Below are 9,815 nucleotides of genomic sequence, written 5' to 3' on the forward strand. Positions count from 1 at the left end.
TAAATGCTCTGGAGGAAGTCATACCAACCTCAGCTAAGAACGAGGTCAGACCTCCGTCATACATAGTACTTTATTTCCAACTTCCTGCATGTTAAGCTCATATGCCACTCTCCACTGAGAAAGCAAACAAGGCTCTGCTAAATGTTTTATCCTTTCCTTGAGGGGTTACCACCAGCTTTCTTCCCAAAGTAGCAAGCCAAGAGAGCACAGGTCTGATATTAATGCCAAATTCACACCAAATCCCATATGGCAAAACAGAACTCCTGCCTTTCTAAGCCTCAGACACTGATCCAATTATTTCAAGATCCATTGGCGTTCACTGAATTCCGATCTAACAGAAGAATTTAGACATTTCTCTGAGGTTTCTTATAATGGTTTTGATTACCCTAGAGCACCAGGCCAGCCACCAGCAGGACAGAATGACAGGGATAGTCACAGTGTGTTAGAGGTCAAATCCTACCTCTTAACTACTGGTGGAACTCTCTAGACAGGAACTTTTCATAATCATAGCAATGATTAACATGCCACAAGTGCTATCTACCTCTGTGCCAAGCACCATGTGAGATGAACCTTATAGACTAATTAATGAGGCCTCGAATAAAGTCTTCAAGCAGTGGCACCCTCATTTAAATTGTGAGTTTTCTGGGGCTCTTGCCAATTCAGTAAGACAAGACCGTAGCTGAGATAAAAAGGTTCCACTTCATTAAGCACCAAAATAAAGCCACAGCTCTCTAAGAAATCATAGTTGTGGGGAAAAGTCTCCTCTCAGTGACCATTTTTCCTTTTTGCCAATTTGATGCCATACAAACTGGCAGGAGATGTGCCTTCCTCAATGAGCATGCTCAAGGCACCTTGAATCTCTCCATGGAGAAGCATGGCAGGAAGCAACTCCATGGGCTCAGCTTTGCCCTTGTCTGACATCCGTTCAGAGAGTTAAAATTCGTTGGCTTTTCAGGGCAGTGGGTGACATTACTCATGGTCCTTTGCAGATCTTCAATAAGTTGACATTTCAAATCATTTGAATAAATCAAAGTGACAGAGGCACCTTAAGTTGCTGAGTTGGGGAGATGATTATAGAGAGTGAAAGACACGTTTTCGTTTTATTGCTGATGAGCAAAATAAGTAAATTTTGAAAAGGAAGTGGGATGCTTTGTGGGAGGAATCTTCTCAGAGAGGACTGCAGTGGTACCTCTGTCTTGCCAGTGATAAACTGGTGCAGAAACGTTTCCAAACTATTCATCATATGTACCCTAAAAACCCAGTATGTAGAATCCACACTACCCTTGAAAACAAGAGATCCCTGATTTAGTAAATCTTAACCCTGGAATATAAGCTGTCAGTGCCACTTGGAGAAGTGAATCCAGTTTCCCGTAAGTGAAACTTGAGCCTTGGTCCCTCATAGCTATTGACTCTTATCTTCTACAAAAGACCACTGGTGAAAACACAAGCTTAGTTGCTCTTCTTCTGTGCACAGAAATAGCCTAACTCTGCTTTCAAGCTGCTTTGTTCAAAATGTGCTAATGATTTGTTGAGTGAATGAAAAAAGCAAGCAAGCAAACAAACAAAATTTTATTTATTTTTTCTTATTTCTCTAGAAGACTGGCAAACAAACAAAAATACTTTAAATCAGACTGCAATTTAGGTCAAAAGTTAAAAAATATGTTTGCAGAGCATAATTCAGGAAGGAAGATCTTTTTCATTCTAATCTACTGCTAATTATAAAATAGGTGATAGCAAGCATTGTGAGGAGATAAAAAGGAGGGGATGGGGGCGGTGCTATTTCATAATTTAGTCACCCTCGATTGGAAAGTGGGCGTTTTAAGATTTGGCACCAAACCCCAGCGAGCCGCTCTGTAGCATGAGTTTCTCTCACTTTGGACTTTCAGTTTGGACACAGAAAGAACAGGGCAAAACGTAAAGCCAGAAGGGATGATTTTTTTTAAAGGGCAAGCTGCATATAAGGATGGGTTTCAGGCTCCTTTGCAAATAGAAGCGGAATAATGAGAATAAATTCTCTAAGGCCCGAGGGGAAGGAAACACATGGAGGTGGTCAGCGCCGTGCCCAAAAAAATGCCCTTGAAGAAGACTTTCAGAACCTGGGCATAAGGGAAATGTGGTGGGAGCACTAAACCATTCTAAGACCAAGTTATAACATTGACAATACTGACTCCCTAGAACCAAGTCAGGGGAAGTATGTTTGGAGTCTAGGAAGCACAGTCATGTGTTGCTTAATGATGAGGGTACCTTCTGAAAAATGTGTCGTTAGGTGATTTCGTTGTGTAAACATCACAGAGTGCACTAACATAAACCTAGATGGGATAGCCTACTACACACCCAGGCTATATGGTATGGCCTATTGCTTCCAGGCTACAAACCTGAACAGCATGTTACTATACTGAATCCTGTAGGTAATGGGAACACAATGGTAAATATTTGTGTATCGAACTTATCTAAACATAGAAAAGGCACAGTAAAAATACAGTATAAAAGATAAAAAATTATACATCTGTGTAAAGCCCTTACCATGAATGGAGGTTGCAAGACTAGAAGTTGCTCTGGGTGAGTCAGTGAGTGGGTGGTGAGTAAATGTGAAGGTCTAGGACATCACTGTATGCCACAGCAGACTTTACAGACACTGTACACTAAGGCTATACTAAATTTATAAGAAATATTTTTTTCTTGCCTGGATGTGGTGGCTCACGCCTGTAATCCCAACACTTTGGAAGGCTGAGGTGGATGGATTGCTTGAGTTTAGGAGTTTCAGACCAGCCTGGGAAACATGGCAATACACAGTCTCTACAAAAAGTTAAAAAATTAACTGTGTGTGGAGGCACACACCTGTAGTCCCAGGTACTTGGGTGGCTGAGGTGGGAGGACCACTTGAGCCCGGGGGGTCAAGGCTACAGTGAGCTGTGGTTGCACCACTGTGCTCCAGCTTGGGTGACATAGCAAGACTCTGTCTCAAGACATATGTAGTTTTTTCTGTCTTCAATAATTAATTATGCAAAATCAATCAATAAATAAAATAATTAATCAACCTTAGCTTACTATAACTTTTTTACTTTATAAACTTTTAATTTTTTTTTACCTTTTTTACTCTTTTGTGATAACGCATAAAACACACATTGTGCAGCTGTACAAAAATATCTTCTTCATGTATGCCCTTATTCTCTAAGCTTAATTACTTTTAAAATTTTAATTTAATTTTAATTTTTTTTAATGGAACACTTCACAAATTTGTGTGTCATCCTTGCACAGGAGCCATGTGCAATGATTCTCAGTGTCATTCCAATTTTAGTACATGTGCTGTCAAAGTGAGCACAGTTTGGAAACTTTTTTGTTAAACTTTTAAGACCAAATACACACATTAGCCTAGGCCTGCACAGGGTCAGGATCATCAATATCATGGTATTCCATCTCCACATCTTGTCCCCCTCTGGAAGGTCTTTGGGGGTGGTAACATTCATGAAGCTGTAATCTCCTACGATAACAATTCCTTCTTTCAGAATATCTCCTGAAGGACCTGCCTGAGACTGTTTTACACTTAACTGTTTTTTTTTTTAAATAAGTAGAAGGAGTGCACTTGAAAATAATGATAAAAGGTATGATATGGTAAACACCTAAATCAGTAACATAGTTGTTTTTGTCATTATCTAGTATTTGTACTACATATACATAATCATATTGCTAGACTTGTATATGACTGGCAGAGCAATAGTTTGTTAACACTAGTGCCATCACAAACACAAGTAATGCATTGCATTGCATTATGGTGTTAGGGCTGCAACATTACTATGACTACAACGTCACTAGGCAATAGGAAATTTTTAATTCCATTGTAGGACCACCATCGTACATGTGGTCCTGTGATTGAGCAAAACATTGTTATGGGGCACATGACTGTAGCTTTTGAGCAAGTGGGTCTCAATCCTGCCTGCAAATTAGAATCACCTGAAGAGCTTTTAAAACTCTTGCTGTCCGAGCTGCCCGCTGAGCTAGTTAAATCAGAATATTTGGGTGTGAGACCCAGGAATTGGTATTTTTATTTATTTTAAAAATTAGGCAATTTGACTGATTTACTTACTTAGAGCTGTCAGTATTTTTTGAAACTCCCTAGGTGATTTCAATGTGCAGTCAAGGTAGAGAACCATGAATTAAACAGCAACAAAGCAGAGTTTTATAAAGAACTCTAATGTGTACGTACTTTTATGTTTCTGCAAATGGTGCTTTCTCTTATACCTGACATGCAATATGGACAGTTAGTGTTCATCTTAGTCCATTTGGGCTGCCATAACAGAATTCTATAGACTGGGTGGCTAATAAACAGTAGAAATTGATTTCTCCCAGATTTGAAGCCTAGGAAGCTCAAGATCAATATGCTGGCAGATTCAGTGCCTAGTGAGGGCCATCTTTCTAGTTCATACATGGTGGTGTTCTCTCTGTGTCCTTGCATGATGGAAGAGGCAAATGAGCTCTCTGGGGCCTCTTTTCTAAGAGCCCTAATTCCATTTATGAGGGCTTCACCTTCATGGCCCATTCACGTCCCAAATGCCCCACATCCTAAATATCATCACATTGGGGATTACGTTGTAACTTGTGAATTTGGAGGGACACAAACATTTAGTCTACAGCAGTGTTGGTAAGTAATTTTAGTGTTGAGATATATGTAAGGAGAATACCTAATCAAGGGGCCAAGTCTGGGGCCAGACTTCAGTGTGTTCTAGTCAAGAGCCAACTTCTCTGAGGTCAAATTTCTGTGGCACCTGAGATTCCCCTGGCTAGGGGAGCTGTGTGCTAGTATGGGCTGGGTACACCATGGTTGAGGTCCTTGTCTACTCTGGCTTAGATGCCTTCAGGGTCTGATGATTAAGACGGTACACAACATTTTGTTGTGTTAATTAATGTCCTCTTTTGAGGACATTAATTAATTTATTCACTCACCCACAAGCTCTTACTTACAGGGCATAATACATTTCAGGTGCTAAATGGTGGGTAGGGGAAGGGGCAGGTCCCAGTCTTCCGGGGAAGACAAACAATTCCAATAGAGCCGAAGGAGTAAACAGGACAAAAAGGACGTGATAAAAGAAGAGTTTCTAGAGATGTTGAATCCTAAGGAATGAGTAGAAGGGAGCTCCTGAGGCAAAGAAAGCTGAGAAGGACATTCCCAGACAGAGAAGACAGGGAAGAAAAATATGTTTCTGCTGGAGGCCATGTGCAGATCAGTATGGCTCGGGTATTATGTGTGATACAGGAAGGGGTACAAGATGCAGATAAAGAAGTAGATAGGAGTCAGATAATGGAGGACCCATGGGCCATACTAGGGAGCTTGAACTTCATCTTATAAGCAACAGGGAGTCACTAAATCAATGCTTCTGCTTTTGGCTATATATTGGAATCTCTTCATGAGCTTTAACAATACTGATGCCTGGATACCATACCTGGAGATTCTGATTTAATCAGCCTGGGATGCAGCCCAGGCATGAGGATATCTGAAATCTGCCCAGATGACTCTACTATGCAGGCAGGGTTGAGAGTCATTGCATTAAGGACTTCAAACAGGGAACTGACATTCTTTGGGGCCTGTTTTTAGACAGCTTATGCTGGTACAGGTAGACGAGTAGCCGCAGGCAAGAACCAGCTTGTAGGCTATTACAATAGTCCAGGTGAAAGATGATGTAGAACTGACTAAGAGCAACAATTTCAGTACTGAGAGAGGTTTAGAATGTTAAATTGGCAAGACTTGGGTGACTGACTATCTGTGTGGACTGGGAGAGAGGGAGGAATCAAGAATGACTCCTAGAGAAATTTGAACCATCATACATCGCTGGTAGGTTTGTAAAATGGTGTGCTCACTTTGGAAAATAGTTTCGCAGTTCCTCAAAAGCTTAAACATACAGTAACTAAATGACCCAGCAATTCTAATGTCAGGTATATACTCAGCAACTCTAAAACTAAGTAAAACATATCCACACAAAAACTTGTATGTGGATGTTCATAGCAGCATTATGCATAGCAGCCCAAAAGTGGAAACAACCCAAATGCCAGTCACCTGATAAATAAAGAGAATGTGATAAATCTATGCAGTGGAATATTTTTCAGCCATATGAAAGAATGAAGGACTGATACATGCTACAACATGGATGAACCATAAAAACATTATGCTAAGTGAAAGAAGCCATCGCAAAATTCCCTATGTTGTACAATTGCATTTATATGAAATATGCAGAATAGGCAAATCCAAGGAGACAGAACACAGATTCATTGTTTCCAGAGACTGGGAGAGGGCAGATTGGAGAGTGACTGTTAAAGGACAAGCAGAATCTTTTCAGGGGTGATGAAATGTCCTAAAACTAGATTCTGGGACTGGTTGAGAAACTTTGTGAACTTACTAAAAAGCACTGAATTGTACACTTTAAAAAGGCAGATATATGGTATGTGATACCTCAATAAAAAAAGAATGACTTCCAAGTTCCTACCTTGACTGGCTGGATTAATGCTGGTGTCAGAAAATAATGTAGGGAACACAGTGGAGAAACATTTCGCAGGGACTGGTGCCTGTGGGGCCCCTGGGTGCTGATATTTAGCAGACTGGTAGATGATGAGGCTGAAGCTTGGGCAGATGTCTTGGCAGGAGACAGAGATTTTGGAGTTATCAACTTGGAAATAGATGGTCATTGATATTGTGGGAAATGATGCAACCACTTAGAAAAAGAGTGTAGTGTGTGAGGACTGGAGGCCAAGAAAACATCCCTGGGGGACATTAGCATTTAAGGGGTGGTAGAAGAGTTCACGGAGGAGCCAGAAGAAGAGCTGTCAGAGAGATTGAGGAAAAGCAGTGAAGTGGGAGAAGGGGATTGTCATGGCATCCCAGAGTATTGAGACAGAAGGAAGAGCCAATTTAAATATCATTATATTATTAAGTCTCTGCCCTATTTCTAGTATCAACCCATACTGACCCTGTTTTAAAGATATGGATAAGATGACTTGTTCAATGATAAATCCTCTATAATAGACACTTTTTATAAATCCTGGTCCTTCTGACAGTTTTCTTCTGCTCCTGACCCTACAAAGGCAGAGGTCACCTCTCCAGGGCAGAATTAGTTCTTCCACTTTCTGTGGCCCCATTACTTGGAGTCAAGGAGAAGAGGGGCTGTCCCTGGAGGAGTGAACGAATGAACTATCAGAGTGGACTCTGTATAGAGAGCTGGAAGGGTTTTTTTTTTTTCCTGTTAATCAAGCAAGAATAACCAATCAGATGTTACTTCAGCAGCATTTAGCACCTTCCCTGAATCTGCATCTCTTCTTCTCACTTGCCCCAAGTTGTTCTGCCTCGTGTTGACAGTACGATTAAGAGCTGACTGCTGGTTGCAGTGGCTAACGCCTGTAATCCTAGCACTTTAGGAGGCTGAGGCAGGAGGGTGGTTTGAGCCCAGTGGTTCAAGGCCAGCCTGGGCAATATAGTGAGACCCTCATCTTTATAATAATAATAATAATAATAATAACAACAACAACAATAAAAGAGCTGACATTTATTCTTTATTATATAATTGATATAAACATTTACTCATTTAATCCTCAAAATAATCTTGTAAGTTAAGTACTGTTATTCTTCCCGTTTGAAAGATGGGAGAAATGAAGCACAGAGAAGTTAAGTAATTTGCCTGATGCTAGAGAGTGGTAGAGTCAGGGTGGATCCAGGCAGCCTGGCTCCAGGAGCACTTAGTCTTAACCATTACCCTAGCAACCTCTCAGTAAGCAGCACCAAGCAGTGTGGTGCAGCAGTAAAGCGAGTGAATTAGAAGTCCATTGAGTCCAAGCCCCTATAACCTAGCAGCTAGCTGTGTTACATTTGGCAACTCATGCGACCTCTCTGAGTCTTGGCTTCCTAATCTATATAATAGGGCTATTACTATCTTCCCTGTAAACCTCAAGGATTTGTTGTGATGAAATGAGATGAGACGTGTACTGAGTGGACAGCTACAACTATAAAGTTCTGTGCTTATTTTCCCAGAATCTCACTAGGCAGTTGACATAGAATAGGAACTCAGTACTACTGATTAAGGCAACACAAGGATTTTTTTTTTCACACTCTCTTTCGACACTTACTGCACTTTATTATAATTCTGTTTGAGAATCTGTCTTCTCCAATAGACTGAACTTGCCAAGGATGAGGACCAAGACGTGTCGTCTCTGCCTCCGTGGCACCTAGCTCGGAACCTGGCACCCATAGGGTACTCAATAAATGGTACTAGTTAGTGGTAGTGAGAATAGTAGGAGAAACCCCAGCAGCAGCACTTTGAATGAATCACTTTCTCGGTGACTACAGCGATGGCCTGTGGCCAGCAGAGAGCAGCAGAGCCCCCAAAGCATAGACCTGTCTCTTTGCAAGCCCCTGTGCCTGTAGCCTGTCTCCTTTCTTCTTTAACCTGGCGCAGTAATTGGCCTGTCTCTAACAGGATGGAAATTGCGCGTGGTTTGACTAAAATGTGCTTCCCCTGACGTCTGAGCAGTTTGCAAAATTTGTCCTGAAACTAGGGCAACAGGACCAGTTTTAGTCACCAAAGTCATTCCCAATGTTACACAGCATCCATGAGGTCTGAAACTCTCCGGGGAAGGACAGTGAAAAGGGCGTTTAGTATTTCCTTCATACAGCGCTAAATGCATTTGACAAAAGATCTTATAGAATTTTGAAAGAATTCCTGGCTTTAGAAGACTGATAACTGATGACTTCTGCTTTTTAAAAAAATTTCTTTTTCTTTATTTTTAAATAAAACTTTAAGTTCTGGGGTACATGTGCAGATCGTCAGGATTGTTACATAGGACAAAAAAGAAATAATGTTTGCAAAGTTCTTTTAGAGAGGACTTTTTAGCTACGAAAGCCCTGAGTCAGGAGTCATTAAAGTGGTTGAGTGGATGGTAATCATTTTAGCTGGTAATGGGGAGAAAGGACCAGCATACTGGAAAGATGGCCTGTTTGCTTCTGTTAACTGATGAGCCAACCTTATTATTTTTTTCCATTTGACATCAGAATGCGCCTGGAACTAATGGCTCTTCAAGATAAAGTAAAAGCTTTTCCATTTATTTACTGTATACTTTGGCTTTTACATGTTTTCATTTTAATATCCTTTAATTACAGCAGTTAGTGCACTGGTTAAGAGGATGAGCTTTTGGAGTTAGACAAAACCAGGCTTGCATCCCTGCTCTTCGACTTACCAGCTGCATGGGCTGGGCCACTTACTAAACCACTCCAAGAATTAATTTCTTTATCTCTCAAATAGCACACTAATTCTTGCCTCTAAGGGTTATTTTGCTGAGATGATGCATCTAAACCACTTAGCACAGAGCTCACCGCACGTTGCATGTTCAGTAAACGATAGCCTTTATTATTCAAATATTATTTTAAAATTCTAAACACGCATGCACACAAAATTATTAATTCACCTTGAGGATACACAATGGTATGCATAAGAAGCTCAAAATGAACCATGGTGAAGAAATGAGGCTCAGAGGGATGGGGTAATTGCCCAAAGTTAGTAGGAAAGTACTGGACATATACCTTAAGCCTTCATCTATCTAAAGCCAAAGGCTCTATACCTTATCACCAGAAAACCAAGCCTCCCTCTGTGAACTTTTTCGGGAGGAGCAATCTACTCTTGCCTCCAGCCTTAGGTCCCCCACCCCAGAGTCCTGGTGTCAGGGAATGCCCTGCACCCTCTTGAAGGCCCATTCCTGAGCCCACTACGCTAACTGAGGCTGGCTCCCAGGAAGCTGAGCTATTTGCCTAAGACCACACAGTCGGATGAGCAAGGGCACCT

The 9,815-nt window shown here is 41.1% G+C and overlaps 1 non-coding gene across 1 annotated transcript; it reads right to left on the bottom strand.

Annotated features, from left to right (window-relative positions):
- Positions 1-3,213: 3,213 nt before the first annotated feature.
- LOC141582896 (U6 spliceosomal RNA) lies at positions 3,214-3,322 on the bottom strand. Its single transcript, XR_012515801.1, has one exon. It is a non-coding gene; the product is annotated as a U6 spliceosomal RNA (small nuclear RNA).
- Between the last annotated feature and the right edge of the window lie 6,493 nt (positions 3,323-9,815).

This window comes from Saimiri boliviensis, chromosome X, assembly GCF_048565385.1.
Source record: "Saimiri boliviensis isolate mSaiBol1 chromosome X, mSaiBol1.pri, whole genome shotgun sequence".
NCBI lineage: Eukaryota > Metazoa > Chordata > Mammalia > Primates > Cebidae > Saimiri > Saimiri boliviensis.